The sequence below is a fragment of the Empidonax traillii genome, unplaced genomic scaffold (genome assembly GCF_003031625.1).
Source record: "Empidonax traillii isolate 1590-97213 ecotype Southwest subspecies unplaced genomic scaffold, ASM303162v1 scaffold79:size2606397, whole genome shotgun sequence".
Lineage (NCBI taxonomy): Eukaryota > Metazoa > Chordata > Aves > Passeriformes > Tyrannidae > Empidonax > Empidonax traillii.
In genome coordinates this window covers 1909194-1926612 of record NW_020955272.1, presented here as the reverse complement: position 1 = coordinate 1926612, position 17419 = coordinate 1909194, and positions in this window count along the sequence as shown.

The window sequence follows — 17419 nt, the reverse complement described above, 5'->3', positions numbered from 1 at the left end:
ATTAAGATGTAAGTGCATATTTGTCAGAGCATTATGTTCCTTCACTTGGAGCTGAAATGCTATTTTAAAGTTAGCAGCAGTGTTCAGAACATTTGATTTATGCATTTGGCAATTATGGAATGAAAATCAAAACCATGACAGCAAGGATACTAAATTTTTACTGAACTTTGTGAAGGAAATATGAAGAGCTTTATAAGCTTTGCCAGTTTAAGAACTATGACTCTGAGTGTACAATAGCTAAAAATATTGAAAACAAAACACCTAAATTAAATTAGTTTGAGTAAAGATGATGTATGATGAGTCTTTCTCCTTGGCCTTTTTTTTGTGCTTACTCTGCTATATTATGACATCTCTTGATTGAGAGCAACCACTGACTGCCTGTTAGGGAATTGTTGAATCAGAAGTGTTAACTGGCTAGAAAAGCTGCTTGATGTGCAGAGCAGAAAACCAGAACTTTTTAAGTGAAAGTTGAACTCCTGAAGACAATTGCCATCATTCTCCCTCTTCTGAGTATGCTTTGAAAGGTCAGACTGCCTGGATAATTTTGTAAAATTCAGTGCCTTTACTGCACAGATACTTCAGACTTTGAAAGTATTCATGATAGAAAGGCTAGTTGTTAATGTCAGTGAAAACTCACAGTATTGCCAGGCTACTTCAGAGCTGTTTTTTCACCCAACTTATTTATTCATGTGATGCTGAGATCCTGCATTAGGGTTTGGCAGGAAATAAAAGACAAACTAGAAATCCAGTCTCATGAAAATCTGCTGTTTTCCAATCAGCAACTGCAGACTATATAATGCATAATAGGCCCATTACCAAAAACTGCAGGCCAATATATAATAAATACAATAGGAATTAAATATTCATGCTTAGGATATCCATGCCAGTCATTTATTTCTTTTATTATTTAAAAGTATCAGATAAAGAAAACTGTTTAGCTGTTAAAACCATTACAACTCTGCTGAACAAGTACAGCATTATATCAGAATTCATTGAAAGACATGCATTTTTAATACTAAATTTTTAATACTAAGCTAATATAAAGAAATGCTGGAGTTCTTTTAAAGTCTGAAGATCTTTAAAAATATTTTACAGGGTTTTTTCACTCATGTTTAGCTTTTCTTACATTATGTGAGCATAACATTAATAAAAAGCATTGTGATAGCAATTTATATGGAGGTCAAAATGTGTGTTTGCTTATGAGTATCCTTAGCTGATAGAATCATACAATTATGATTCTGTAATAATTTGAAATTCATATAACTAATTAAGAGGGGAATACCAAACACTGGTGTTGCACTGTTGCGGGGAGGAGTGGGCTGCAGTGACTGGAGTATTCAAATAGATCTGAGACACAAGACAAATCTCAAAACTTCCAGCAAACATTTATTTCAGTTAAACTACTAGTTGAACCTGTCTTAATAGCTGAGAATCAAGCATTTATCAAATATATTAGGTATTACACTACAATTAGGTATATGCAGGTATATTATGAGTCATTTTGCTTCTGATCATCACAGTTGCTGATGTTTCTTGGTTTCTGATATTGAGATGACTGTGAGCATGAGAGTTCTTTGACAAGGAAAGCTGCAACTTTTCACTAGTCCACTGAATTAGTTCCTCTTCTCATTGTCAGTATCAGCCTGATCTACCTTGACAGATGAGTATTATTTACTCATTCTAACTTCTCTAAATGGATTCCATTTTTTTGCATAATGAATACTATTAAATCATACTCGTATAAATAGAACTTTTTTGTAAATATGAAATGCATTTCATTTTGGAAATTCACGTTAAAGAAGACAATAATAATTTTTGTACAAGAAAAGAACTGAGAACATACATTGTTCTAAAAGCAAATTATCAAGTGGATTATTTTTATACTCATATTTCAGCTTTGAATACAGAGTGAGAAGTGCGTGTAAGCTTTTTGTATATATAATATTTTTTTTGTAAAATTATGTACTTTTTTACATATGTACATTATGTACATTTATTTTTGGTTTAGCATTATTTAATTTTTTTTTCATTTTTATTAGGCCAATGTATGAAATTAAAATATATGTTTTAATAAACATTATGATGATAATGTTTGAACTGTTAAAGGAAAAATACATTTTTTGAATATCCATTACATATTTTCCATTATTTTCACATTCAATCACTCAATGCATCATTTTTTCCAATTTAAATTTTTCTGAATTTGCAAATTGGTTTGTACATCATTTTTCACTCCACTCTAACAAGAAAAGCATTTTATATAAAATTACAATAATTGAGTCCAATTGGAACATTTTTCTCCCCATTTCATGTTTTGTGACAACTCCTCCTCCTATCTCTCTTTAAACAGAACAAGGGAAAGTCCCATCTTGTCTTGCTCTCTCCTGTTCCTCTGTATACTTCTCTCTTCAATAAATAATATCAGTTCAATCCCTCTAATGAACACTTAGTAAATAAACAATCCTTACAGTCTTCTACAGACACTACACAGTCTGGGACATTTTATATTGTCAAAACCATCTAAACTGAAACTGTATAAAGACTGGAAATTTCTAAGAACTAAATGGAGGCTTATCCAGTAGGCATTTGTCAGTATGAGCAAAGTATTGTAATCCTTATTAAGTTACATCATTTTAAAAAAGAGGCAAAAATGTTTTTTTTAATTATAAGATGGTAAAATGGCAAATTTAAAGGAGAAAAGCACCAAATTCCATAATGATTATATTGTATTACCTATCACGTATTTATATCTACCATTCCAAAATGCTGGCTTTAAATGTTCTTTGCACCAATACTCACATATATCTATTAACATCACATTGCAAATACAAGAGGCGAAAGGGGACCCGAAGATTCCTTTTGTGGAAAAATCATTAGCAAAAATAAAGAAACACATTGTATCTACTTAAAAAAATTATGTGAACTTTGCAGTTGAGAACTTTGACATACTTTGACTGCTTTAAAAATTACATGAACTTTCAAGCTGACATTGACATCTAGTTTTCATTACCAAAAAAGTGTCTTGAATGTTTGGTCTAAAGAAAGGGGAAGAGAGCGGTAGCTTTGGGGAAAAAAATCTTTGATAATACAAGTGGTATTATCAAGTCTTACAAACTACAACACTTATAAGCAATTTTGGGGAAATTATCATATGCAAATGAGTGATATTTTCTCCCAAGGCCAGATATGCTAACTTGATTTCAAAACTTAAAACAATTTTTTTTTTCTCCTTGTCTCTGTGTGTGACCTACAATAATTATTTTTAACTGATTAACTTCTCACAGGTCTTTGGGTTAAAGTGTCAAGATAGTGTCCTATTGCCCTTGGAGAGAAATGTCCTTCAGGATCTCTCAGCAGCAAGAGCTAAATTAATAAAGAAATAAATTTAGTTGTTTCTTGTGGTAATAAGCTTTCCTCATCTCATTTAATATCTAAAGAGATGTCACAAATGAGGAAGCAAAAGAGAGTATTTGGCAATTAAGTGGGATGACTAATTTCATTCATTTTTTTACTTGTAGATTCCTAAATAGCTTTCTTTTAGAGAAGAAAAGGTAAGACTTTTTAAGACCAACTGTATTTTTTCAGTTCCTTGTCAAAGTATTGAGTCTGCATTCTACAAACCTCTGGGCATACTTGACTAGTTATGTTGAAACTTTTGTATCTTAAATATTAGATGAATCTTGATTTGGGAAGAGTATACTTTTTATTTAATATAAAATATTTTGGTGGTATATTACAACAAATATAATGTAAGTGACCAAAATGTATTTCTAGTTAGTGAGATTTCATTTCTATCCTTATATATTGACAAGACCTCAATTATTTTTTGTTTTTCTCACATTGACTCCTAGAACACTTCAGAATGTACAGAACTTAATAATTCAAGAAATAGTAAAAAAATCAGTAAAAATACCAAATAGAGAAAAGGGAAAAGAAGAGTTCACAGCAGTAAGAATCAGGACTTAGTGATTGAAAAAAATTTGAGAGGCAGCAACGAAGCATAGGAGAAAAGTTTCTGTTGATAGCATTTGTTGGGAAGATTTTTTAGAAATAACAGCTGGAATATTACCCCATATCAAACATTACTGCATTGCTAGACATTTATAGTAGCATAATCAATGAAAGTAATAACAAAAAAGAAGCTATATGTGTTAGGAGGAAAAAAAAAAATCAGAGAGTTGACTAATATGCAGGTGACCTGAAAAAAAGATAGCTTGATATAAAACTTAATTAAAACACCAAAAGAAGAGGGACAGAGATGTTAGTATAATTAATAACAATCAAAATGAGACTAACAAAAGTGGATCAACTGAAGCAATTTACTACTTTCTTTTAAAGCAACATATTTGGTTGCTAACTTTAGTAATGTTGATTTAATATATTTAGATTACTGTCACACATTCTACTCCATATTGATATATATTTTAATTAAGAGAATAACAAAATATAAAATCAAATGGCAAACATTTGATAAACTTAAAACTATGAAATCTGAAAATGCATCTGAAAACAAAGCATTGCAATTGAATTAACTATAATTTTAATCTAATTAGTTTTTGGCCTCTTGCGGCTTTTTTTTCTTTTAATTTTCAAATTCCTGAAAAAATATCATCAATTAGGTCTTTAGATGACCCAAGAATATAAAAAATCAACAAATAACATGAAAACAATAGGATGATTTGACTAGTGTTATTTTGAAGCAATCAAATGAAATGATGCTTTTATGAAAGCAGAATATAGGTCACATCTTCCTTATGAAGGGCTTTATATTTTTATATTTATATTTCAGTTGAGGTAACTACTTCCTTCTCAGTCTCTTAAGGCAATATTAATTGTATTGACTGGGTTTACATGGAATATAACGGTTGCATAAACACATGGACAATCCCTTAACTCAGGCTGAGAAAACATAGGATGACAGTTAGTCCAACTGAGCTGAGTGGTGTCAGTCAAACAGTGTCATGAGTAAGGATTTAAGATTTCCTCCTTATAAAAGAAAATCTGAATAATATTGCTGCTTTGACACAGAGAACATAAACTGAAAATAACCATTCTGGTAAACTGATGGGGTTATGTCTAACACTCTTTGATAGGCCAGAGTTAATCAGAAGTGGCTGTCAAAAGTGAAGTTAATGTCAGAAGGACAGAATCTTTAATAAACTTCGGAATCCAGTGGCAAAACATTTTCACCCAATAAAAGGCTAAGCTAGACCATAATCACTGCTGACAAGTGTGAAATTCAAATTACACCTTTTTTGAAATGCTATTTATAAAGGCATGAAATTGCATCCTTGTTTTGCTATCAGCTGGATGCTGTAGAGGAAGAGTCTAATTCATCACACAAAACTTTTTTTGCATAACTGCCCTTTTACAGATTGTTTCAATATTATCCATTTGCAACTTGAACCACCAGCTAGAAACAAAATTGAAAAAATAATGACTAATTTATAATAGCTTCTGATCTTTTTCTTTACTTTTGCATTTGCAAATTATGGTAGGAATACACAGACACTGATTTTGCCGTCTGTCACTGTGTTAGAAAACTACAGCCTTTACTCAGTTGAGAAAAATATGCATCCTGGTTTAAATTCCTTTGAAAATAAAATACTTATTCCTGTGTGGAAATTAGAAATAGTCAAGTGGCTAATATACAGAATGGGGATCAGGGAGTTATGAACTCTGCCATACATAAATTTCCTTTTATTCTTGAGTTCAAACCCAAAAAGGAAAAAAAAAAAAAAAAAAAAAAAAAAAAAAAAAAAAAAAAAAAAAAAAAAAAAAAAAAAAAAAAAAAAAAAAAAAAAAAAAAAAAAAAAAAAAAAAAAAAAAAAAAAAAAAAAAAAAAAAAAAAAAAAAAAAAAAAGAAAAAAAAAAAAAGAAAAGGAAAAGGATGTGCCTTGTCTTGCATTCCTAAGAGGAAGCTGCTAAGAGGTATTTGGAGAGAATTCTTCCTGCACATCTGCTGGAGTTCATCCCAGTGCTCTCAAGGACCTGGATTTTCTGTCCCAGGCTGAGGGAACTGGCTGCTGCTTTCCTGTTTATATATTCAATGAGGAGCAAAGCTGAGCAGGTCTCATAGAGACAGACCCAAGCAGACATGTATACACACACACACATATCTAATCTATGTATCTATAAACATAATATATCTATATATTAACTGGAGTTTGAGTAGAGTTTCTGCAGTGAGGTTGAAACATCTTAAAACAGATGGCAATTAAGGACTCTTGAAACTGCAACAGTAAATGGATTCTAGTTAATATAATCTCAATAGTTTAAGCAATGGTGTTTTGACTATGTTTGCCCAGCATTATTACTTACTCAGCAAATCAGTCAATAACTAAGGATCAGTCAATTGTGACGATGCTCATATAATTAGAGGAAGAACTATGTTGCAAAAAAGCTTCATGTTTTGCAATCTCCTAACAATTTTACCAGTCAGAAAACATTTTCAGTAGGATAGCTGTCTAAATATTTTACTATCTTTGGATAAATATAATAAAATTCATTTCTCTTAACTGAACTGCGAAAGATACCACTATTTCATTTGTTCAGTTTCTTCATTTAAGAAACTAAGTAGTTCAAACTGAATATGCACTTTGAATTCCCTATTTTAAGTAATCATCTATATATTAGTAGTTCTCGCATAATGTAAAATTGGTACACTTCTACTTAGTTGCCAATAAAAGTACTATTACAAGTGTATCTTTTCAAGGTTTGTTAAAAGAAGAAATATGATCTAATTTTAAGCTAGCTAGGAACTCAAACATCATTAGTATTTGTGGAAAGTATGGGGCTTTGGATCTATCTTATATGAGATGTTTTTAGGCTTTTAAACAGGAACTTGCCATATCTCCACACGGTGATGGAAACACAGGTAGAGATGCCAAAAAAGATAGTTTAGAGGCTTTTCAAACCTTGCCAAAGCTTGTATTTTTTTTTTTTTCTGATAACACTGATAAGCAAATTTACTTATTTTGATCTTTCTTTTAAACTACAGCTTTCTGGTTTGCTTTCTAATTTCTTTCCACTTATGAAACGCTTCTATAAATATTTAGGTATTGGAGGTGTTACATTTTAACTGAGTTGATGGATTTGATTAATTAAATTTTTTCTTTAGGTGAAAAGACACAAAAATACATGTCTGGAAGTACATTGTTTTTCTTTATTATTCTTCTTCTCAAAGACTGCCTTTTATCCTCACATCTGTAATAGTTAACTCATTTCAGTGGAAATATATAAGCCTTAATGTCTTAAAGGAAAGAACATGTTGCAGAGATTGTTGAGACTAAGAAATAGCACTTGACTTTTGGATATCAAAAACTAACATAAAGCCAAACCTTCATTGATCAACATTCCTATTGTGTTTGAGGGCATTTGTTACAAGAAAATTCTAGAAATCATCTCACTGCCAGCAAACACAGATTGGTGCTTTTCAGCTTGGAAAGTTTATTCCCAAGTGCTTTCACCTGTGTTTTGTATGTGTTATTTTAGCCCACCAAGCACCACAGCATTACCACAAAAAGTATATTTCTACTCACAGATTAAGTGTGGTGGGTTGACCTTGGCCAGCTGCCAGATGCCTACACAGATAGTGTCTCATTCCTCTTCTCAGTAGAATAGGGGAATAAAAAATAAAGCTTTTGGGTTGAGATAAAGACACTGAGTTTGCTTACCAGCTACTGACATGGGCAAAAAAGGCTTGACTTGGGAAAAATTAATGTAATGTATTGACAACAAAAATAGATTTGGCTAGAGAGAAAACAAAACAAAACAAAACACATCACTCACAAACAAACAAAAAACAAAACAAAACAAAACACCAAAATACCACAAGACAAAACCCAGGATACTTTCCCCACATTCCTCATCACCCCTTCTTCCTGGTGAAAAGGAGGCTCAGGGGAGGCTCGCTCTCCACAACTGCCGTAAAGGTGGTTGTAGCAAGGTGGGAGTTCAAGTTGTGCTGGGGAGGTTTAGATAAGATATCAGGGGAAAAAAAAAAAAAAAGAATCATAGGGTTGTAAAGCATTGGAACAGACTGCCTGGGAAACTGGTGGAGTTCATATCCCTGGAAGTGTTCAAAAAATGTGTGGATATGGCACTTGAGGACATGGTTTAGTGGTAAATATGGTGGTGGTGCTGGGTAACAGTTGAACTTGAATCTTAAAGGTTTTTTCCAAACTTAATCATTCTATGATTCCATGGTAGTCACACGGTAGATGTGAAACTCAGAGCTGATCATTTTAGGACACCTTTGATAATAGAGAGGAAAAAAGAAATTTTAGGATTTTTAATTTGACTAATGTTAGATTTTTATTTTTTTTTAAAGATCATGTGAATTACATTTTGTCAATGCTTTAGTAAAAAAAAAAAAAAAGAAGACTTGAGAATGGTTAGCTCAGGTCTTGACAGACTGGCTAGATGAGTCCTAATCAAAGGGATTGGTCCATCTGGGGGAAAAAAAGGAAACATTTTATTCATTATAAAAATCACAAAACCAATATCAGCAAGCCAAACATTACTGAAATTTCTAGCATTCTATGTTTTTTATTTTATTACATATTTTGTTTTTTTTTTTTACACACAAACTGTATGAAAACTATGTTATGTCACTGCCACTTATTTGCCCATTTAAAATTCAGATTGAAAAAATTGTAACACCTATCTTGCTTAAATGTCAGAGTAAGCAGTAAACATATGTGTAAAAAAAAAATCAATCACTTAAGCCCTTGTCCATGATCAAGGAACGTAGTAATTACTGTGAAAAAAACAGAAAACCACAGAAACAACAAAGCATGCCAGTCTTCTCATAGTAACAAAATAATCATGAAATACAGCTGGCTTAAATGTATTTTTTTGGCTTCTTCACCCTTTTCTTTAATATTAATTTCATCTGTGTTTATCTGTCTTACTAGAAAGTCTTCATTTAACTGCTTAATCTTCCTTAATTAAACAAAGTTTTGACTTAAAAATACATATATTAATAGTCATTCATCTTCACTAGCTTGACATTTATTTCTCCTCATCTTATATTTTTGTCTTTTTCTATTTGGTTCATCATGCCTGTTTTTTAGGTCATGCACCACATTGTGATTCGAGCCCACTTCATTTTCTGACTCTTCACATTTGTTTAGGAAAAAAATGTAAAACTTGTATTAGGATGTTTTCAATATTTTTCAAGTTATGCTATGTAGGCAATGACAATATTTTCCCCAAGAAAATAGATTCCCATTATTTAACAGGACATAATGTTTTGACAAACTATAGTAAAATATCCAAAGCTGAATAAGATATTAGACATTCATTTTCCAGTCAAGATAGTTAGGACTGTCAATTAATCTGGTGCTAAGAATTATTTGTATCTTTGTTTCAGTCTTTCATCTTAACTTGTCAAGATACAAAACTTGTCAATGTCAGTGTCAGAATCTACACCAATATTTGTGACTGGTCTGTATTTTAATGTGTTTGTGCAATAGACTGTCAACTTTTTCACAGTCTTGCAGTTTTGAGATTGCTTCTAAGTTTGTAATACTGAAAGTACACTGAAACGACATCCTGAATATATAACATACCCGATATATCATACAGAAGGGAAAACAGTTTACTATGTACCATGTTACACAGGTTGTTTACCTTTTAAAAATTTCAGATATCTGCAACATCTTTTTTCTATTAAAGTAATTCAATGAAAAAAATCTGTCTTGAATTTCCTTCTCTTTTGAGATAACATTGAAACTAAGAACTAAAGAATGCTGAAGAAAAGTTATTCAGTTAAAATGATGTGTAAAAAAGTGGCAGAACATTTGTTGTGATGTGATGGAAATTCAAGGTATGTTAGAGAGAACTCTATAGAGCATAATCATCCTTGGTAGCCTGTCATTCATATTTGATTCATTTGGGATACAAGAAATTACCTTGTTGTAGTTAGGTTAGTCCGTGAAATCTGTCAAAAACCACTACTTCTTTGTAAAAGAATCTATGATTTCATCTGTCTGTGCAAAAATTTAAGAAAAATCTAAGCAAATTTATTTGTACTATTTAATTTGGAATAATTGGTTGGGATAATGAGGGAAGTAGTTCCATGCATACTTCTTAGTACTGGAAGGTTTCCTGAAAGCCTTGGTTATGTATGCCACTAATTGGAGAATTCCTTTACTTCTCTGTCAATTTTTTTTGTTTGTTTGTTTCTTGATCAAAAATGAAATCATGGGAAAACATATAAGACATTTAGAACACATCAGATCCTTCCCTAACTAGTCTCATCCAATAAGAAATCTACACTGTGAAACATAAGGCTCTATTTTTGTCTTTTCTGATTTGAATATAATATTTTTATGCTTCCTCTTTTCTCAAACTCTATGTGAGAATAACAGTGTAAGACAGATACAAAACTAGAATATGCTTTTATTATCCCAGAGAGCCGTGTTAAGAGCAGCTGAACAGTACGGCATTGAGTGACCTTGTGTTTTCTTATAGATCAACATATCCAGAATTATATTAGGGTAGTTAATTGCTCTCAGGAATCTATGCTCACAAATACAGAATAGATGTATGTTCAATGTGGTAATTTCTTTCACTTACATAGACATCGATACTCTCAGCTGGACCAGCAGCTCATTCTCTGCTCCATGCAGAGGAAAGGGCCTGAACGTGCAAGAGAAATGGATTGCCAATGTGTTTCAATTTGCAGCATTGAACACCTGCTGGCAAAGAAGGTACAAGGAATGTTAAAAGGCAAAGCACAGGAGTGCTCACTCATGGGAGATGAGGAGAAAAAATTATCTGGTCACATATCTCTAGTAGCGTCTATAAAAAGCATTGTTAGATGGAAAACTCGACTTTATCTTTACAAAGCATGGACAAAGATAGTACTCATACTCTATTTAAAACATTTACAAGTTTACAAACAAGCAAACAAAAACAAAACAAAACAAAATACCTTTCTAATTCCCAGCTGCTGATAATAAACAGTCAAGTAAATCTGCACAGAATGCCTCAAATGTTGTTTTTCTACTGTTTTTCTTAAACCGAGGTGTAGCATTAAATAGGTTTCAGGTCAAAAGCAAAGGATTTTCTAGTGGTTTAGGAACTTAATCTGACATTTAACAAAATTGGATTTAACTCTCATCTCTGCTGTAAACTCCTTATATTACACTGGCCCAGACATGTAAGTCCTATTTTTCCAAAATAATTGAGCATGTAAAGACACAGATATACATGAGTGAGATTTCTATAAATTCCTCATATATTTGTACTATAAGCTTACCTACTGTTTCAGACAGCAAGCTATCTAAAAATCTGAGCCCTAATCACCTCCTCCCCTGCTATGGTCTCAGTTTAACTGCCTGTGACTGCGTATAATAAAACATAGATAAGAAGGTAAGAAAATAAATTCTTTAAGAATTTGAAAGTGGTAAATATACAATATTGGGAGCTATATAGGTTACCTTGCATAACTGATTTTAGTTATAACTCACATCAAGTGGTTACATGCCAAATATATTGTTTCACTCTGCAACCACAAAATTATTATATCAGTCAGAAGGAAGCCTGAGAAATATGATGGTCTCTCCGACAATAGAGAGTCCCTCTGATGCTTGAGGGACTGTTACTTTACTTCTGTCTTTTCTTCTAGGAGTTTCAGATATTTTTATTTTGCACATTAGTAACTACATTTATTTTAGTGAAGAAAAATATGTCTCTTGTGAACAAGAACGGGAAGTATTCGAACCTGTCTCCCACGTACTATAAGGGAATCTTTAAGTATTTAGAGAGATGCCATCATTTGTTCTCCTCATGCCCTTTTTACCTATTCCACCTCTTCTTTTAACTATAGTTGCTCTAAGTACTCAGGCTTTTTCTTATCCCATTAAAAAAAAAAAATCCAAAACAAATGAAACCCCACCTAGAAAGTGTTCACCCTACTTAGAACCAAGTATGATCACGTTTTGTCTTCTGGCACTTTTTTTGTCATAGTGTTTCTGGGGCCTGTGGCATAGTGGAAATTGTGGAAGAAAGGAATTATTTCCAGTAGTCAGATTGAGACTTATTGAATAATATAAAAAGACAATGAGGAAGATATATATGGGTGTATGCACATGTATATAAAAAAGTACTATCTGTAAGCTATTCACCCAAAACCTCTGTACGATGTCTATTCGTGGAATGCCCCTACTTTTCAGGAGTTTAAAAAAATTTTAAAATTAGATTGATGCCAATTATTTATTAAAATAATTTAATATGTAATATCTCTTACATCATAGAAAACATAGTGCATTTATTTTTCCTTTAGTAAAAACAAAATCACAAAGCATTTAACACTAATTGAATTAAAAAAGGTAAGAATGGAAGTCTAATGGTATGATCTTTATACAGCTTAGACACATACTGTGATTTACATTTTTAAGCAGGATTCCCCACTGGCTTTGGAGACAAAACTTCTTTAGAAATGGATACTACAATAACTCTGCAGGAAATATGTCAGACAACTTCACATTAAAACAGAAGTATCCTTTCTCTAATTGTATTGTACTTAACTGGAGTTAGTAATTTTTAGAAAACATAATTTCATGATAAAATATAAAAAATTATAACAAATTATATAAATTATATCAATAAATAGATTTTATGTTTCTATTAATGCTGTTTTCAGGTTAGGAATTAAAAAAATTAACAAAGTTCTATTGAAATGGTAGAGCTAGTATATGATTGCCAAATGTCGGGGGATTTTATCTGTTGATGGCCAATGGTTTGGTCCATTACATAAGTGGACCATGCAACTATTGCACCAATTGAATTCATTCTTTCTTAATCTGGTTACTTAATTTAGTTTCATACTCAGAGCAGTTACTTCATCTTCCATGTAAGGATGTTTAATGGCCACCAGAGGATTTAATTCTTGGGTTTGCATTTTCAAACCAGAAAATTATTTCAATGTTTTCATTGTCATACTCAGCATGATGATATGTACAAACACATTATATGTTTTAATTATCATCCTACAGAAAAGAACACAATTTCCTGTGTCTCTGAAATAATTCAGCACCAAAAAACCCCAGAATCTTCAGTCATGCTTTGAAGATATGAGGAAAAATTTCAAGGTCATAATACACGCAAATGTGACATATAAACAATCACGTGGTGTTAACTATTTTATAAACACATATCATATGAAATATATATTGTTATGCCTCCTTACACTCAAGAACTTGAACACTAGTGATTCAAGATTGAAAGTGTAATATCTCCGCTTCTGTCTTTGTTCAATCCCTACTTCAGATGCAGAATACAGGTTTAGCTTTTATTTGTTTGTGTGAAATGGGAATTCAGTTCAACACAGGCATGCTGAAATTTAGATATCTTCTTACAGGCACAGGAAATAATTACTTAAAAGTAGGCATCTATTGTCATTCCTACTGTAAAGTAGCTTTCTCTGGACTCCAGCTGACAATGTAGAGGAGTATTGACCTGTAAATCTTATGTCATCTTTGGCAACCACGTACGGATACCTGGACACAAGAAAGCACTGACTAAAATGGACTACATGGCCTAAGAAACTGTACTATGCTGCATGTGAGTGATCATTTGTCTATGCAAACTATTATTGTCCATGGAGCATTAATAGTTTGCCCATGGAGCAGTATTCCTGTGTTCCTCTCTGGAACAGTGTAGCTCCACAACTTTTGTATCTGTCAGCCAGATGGTCATGTCTCAGCTGTCCCAGTGGACCTCATACAGCAGTGCATATTTTTGCACAGCCAGTTCATTTAAAGCCATGGCTTTCCACTGACTGAGAATTTTGGAAATATCCATAATCTGACTATGTATAAGGCTAAAACATTACTTATAGTTTGGGTCAATTTTTAATCCTGATTCACTTCTACCTGTATTACTTCAAATCAAAAAGACTGTCTCAGATTGGTGGGCAGGGAGATGGAAATCTAACAGCACTGATATTCTCTGTTATATCACTGGTTTCATTTAAATGAAATAGTGTCTTCAATCCACGTGGGCTAAGAGCCCCCTGATTTTGCCATAAATTTTATTTTGGAATGAACTTTAAACCTTAAGAGAAATGCTCGAATCTTAGCAGAGATTTCCAGTTTTTATACAAAACACAACTGAGGTAAAGACTGTTCTTCTAACCTATGTCCCATCCATCCCCAAAGGAAAGAAAAAACAAGTATTTGTCATGGAAAACAAAACAAAAAAGAAAAACCAAAAAAGAAAAACCAAAAACCAACCCAAACAAAAAGAAACAAACAAAACAAAAACAAAAACAAAACCAAGCAAACAACCAAAAAATTATAACAAGGCACAAGTGAAAACCCTTCTCTATCCTGATAAACCACAAGCTACATTGGCAAGCTGGCGTGGAAAGTCCAGATAGATGTTTTTTTCATTATTCCTATTGATGCAAATATTTTCTGTGACATGACAGCTGCGTAGTATAATATTTAAATAATTAATAAGACTTTCTCTCTAAATGCTCTTCATAGATATTATCCTATGTCAAAAGGTTATATTCACATCTAGCCTTTAATACACCAAATTATGTCACTATGGCCTTTCTTTAATTCTGCATTCCTCTCTGCAGTATGATGTTTCTGATGAATAACTTGTTCAGAATTTCAATATTATACATGTACCTGTATTTTAAAATACAGTTAAAAATGCTAATTTTTTCTTGAGAATTTTCTCTTTGGATTTATCCATGTATATTATTATTCATATTGGATATTATTTTCATTAATTCTTATTGATTGGCTGTTATTTAGTACACCATAATTGTATTTTTGTTTTGTTTTCCAGTTTTTTCCCTTGCTTTTAAATAACATTACTTCACACTTATGTTACTTCAGTTTGCAAAATTACCTTTATAGTTACTTAAAGAATTGCAGATTGCACTGATGTGGATTTTTTTTGGCCCGTTATCAGATGTTTTCTTTTGTTGAGTTTATTTTATGTAGTGTTGCTCTGAGCACTACCTATAAGAAGAAAAAAGAAAGGAAATGCTAGAGGTACTGTTTGACATTATAGCAAGAATCTGTTTATCATTACCTATTCACTTGGTTAACTTTACATTTTTAATTCATATGGTCTAACTATTTTTGTTCTATTTATATCCAACCCCCTTGGTGTGTTTACTTTTCATATAGCCTATGTCTTTATGAGTTTTATATCCTTGTAAACTTTTTTTTTCCAGAACAGTAAACCAAAACTCAGCCTTGAATTCTGAGTTGTAAAGTAATACGTGGATGAGTTCAACCTTTCTACATAAATAACCCCAAAATTAATGAGCTAATACATAATAGTCTATATTATGATACTTCCAGCTTCATAATTTCCATTCTAATTCTTCTTGTAACCTTCAATTATAACTTTAAGAAAGGATATTTTCTTTGGAAGAGCTATCAACACTTCTATCATAGACTGTAATTTATTTTACAAATTCTATTGAGGTATTGTATGAAAAGATAAAATTGGACTGTCACTGTCTTATGTGGGACCTAGAGACTAAACAGAGAAGTCCCACTGAAGGTGTTCAGTGTATATACAGTAGTTACTTTTTAGAACTAATTTACTAATATGTATATAAAAAGATTCTCTTGATGCAATGATAGGGAAACAATATTTCCAATGGAGATGCTACTAATATTAATCAATGGGCATAAGATTCATGAACCAACCAGATTTAATGAAAAATTTTTTTTCTAAACTCCTTGCACTTAGGAATGTGTATCTAACTGAGACGTACCTGCTGTCTTTAGGGTCTCATTCCACTTACAGGTATCATTGGAAGGGCACTGAACATAAAATTCTGTCTCTTAATCAAAGATTATAATATGATCATAATCCATATAAACCTTGCAAGCCAGTCTGCATCTGACATAACATCATACCACTCACTGAACAGGTGTATGCCACAGGCAGCTTGTATCTCATGCTGCTAGATGAAGCCAAAGCAAAACAAAAGTCTCTCCTTGATTTTGGAGTTGAAGCAATTTTGGATGAATAATTGTAAAAATAATAAAAAAAAAAAATTAAAAAGCCAAACCAATGACTAATGTTGGAATACCATGTTTGGGCCTTTTTTTTTCTGTTGGGGGGAATTTTATTTTTATTTCATCTTGTCCTTAAAATTAATAATTTATTATTTGATTAAATGCTCACTATCACAGATTATTGACATTGGAGGAGATAAAATTATTTCTCCTGTGAGTCTGCCCAAACCATTCATGCTAGTGAAGCTACACTTGAAATAATTTTATTCCATCTAGAAAACACCTAATTTGCTTTTATCTGTTAGAACAAAAATGTGCTGAAGAAGCTATTACCTGGTTTTGAGCTACTGTTGTATAACAACAAGAAAAGGAATGTTTTGGTGTGCATTAGAGATTTCCTTTAACACAGGGAGCACTAAATTGTCCCATTTCTTAAATGCTTCCACAGATTTGCACACTTACATTTGATAAAATGTAAGACTTAAGGAGTAATACCTGTTAATGGCACAAGATAGAAAAGTATTTTTTTCAACCACCTTTCAGAGAGAGAGAGAAAGAAGAACGTTCTATATGGGGAAAATTTATTAGTTTAATACCTAAAAACCTTTTAATTCGTTTAAAACCACCACTGCTGGAGGGCAGAACACAGCTTGAAATGGTTTTCATGATTTCTTCTTACCAGTGTGCTAATGGGCTTGGAGTTCTTTTCTCCAATCACAAGCTCTCCTTAGTCCTCCAGTTATGGTTTCAGGCCTACAATCTACCCCTTTTTCCATTTGAAGTAGAAACAGGGCAATGTTCTCTTTCAAATAATCTGCAATCTCTTTGAAATAATCTGCGGTAAGCATTTTCTTTCCTGGCCTCAAGAGAAGCCCACTGTTAATCCTAAAGAGACATCACAGATGAAGACATGCAGTACTTATACCTGCTGTTACAGTATGTGTATGCCTGACCAGGATGTCTTGGGTGCATTAAGATGCAGGACAATTATTTTCTGTCAGTGCTGTCAGTGACAGATTCAGGCCAACTACAGAACTGCAGCTGCTAAGTGAATTATGAACTGATCGTGTTATCAAACTTTTCTTTGTACTCCCAAAGCCTGCAGGGAAAAAAATACCTGACACACATATATGATACCTATAAATATATCCTGAATAAATGTTAAGATAGAGGCATGCATCATATGACCCATGGAATTATAGACTTGCCATCAACTAGTAGCACAATTAGTTTACCCAAATCTATTCACTAAATTAAAAGATAAAGACGGTAATGTTAAAACTTTGTAGAATGACTTCTAAGTGTAGTAGATTCTACAAAGCCTGGCATTAGATTTTTGAAATAAATTAGTCCTAAAAAGCCCTCAAAACAAAGTCTTCCCCACTGAAAGAAATGTCATAGAGTCTTCTCTA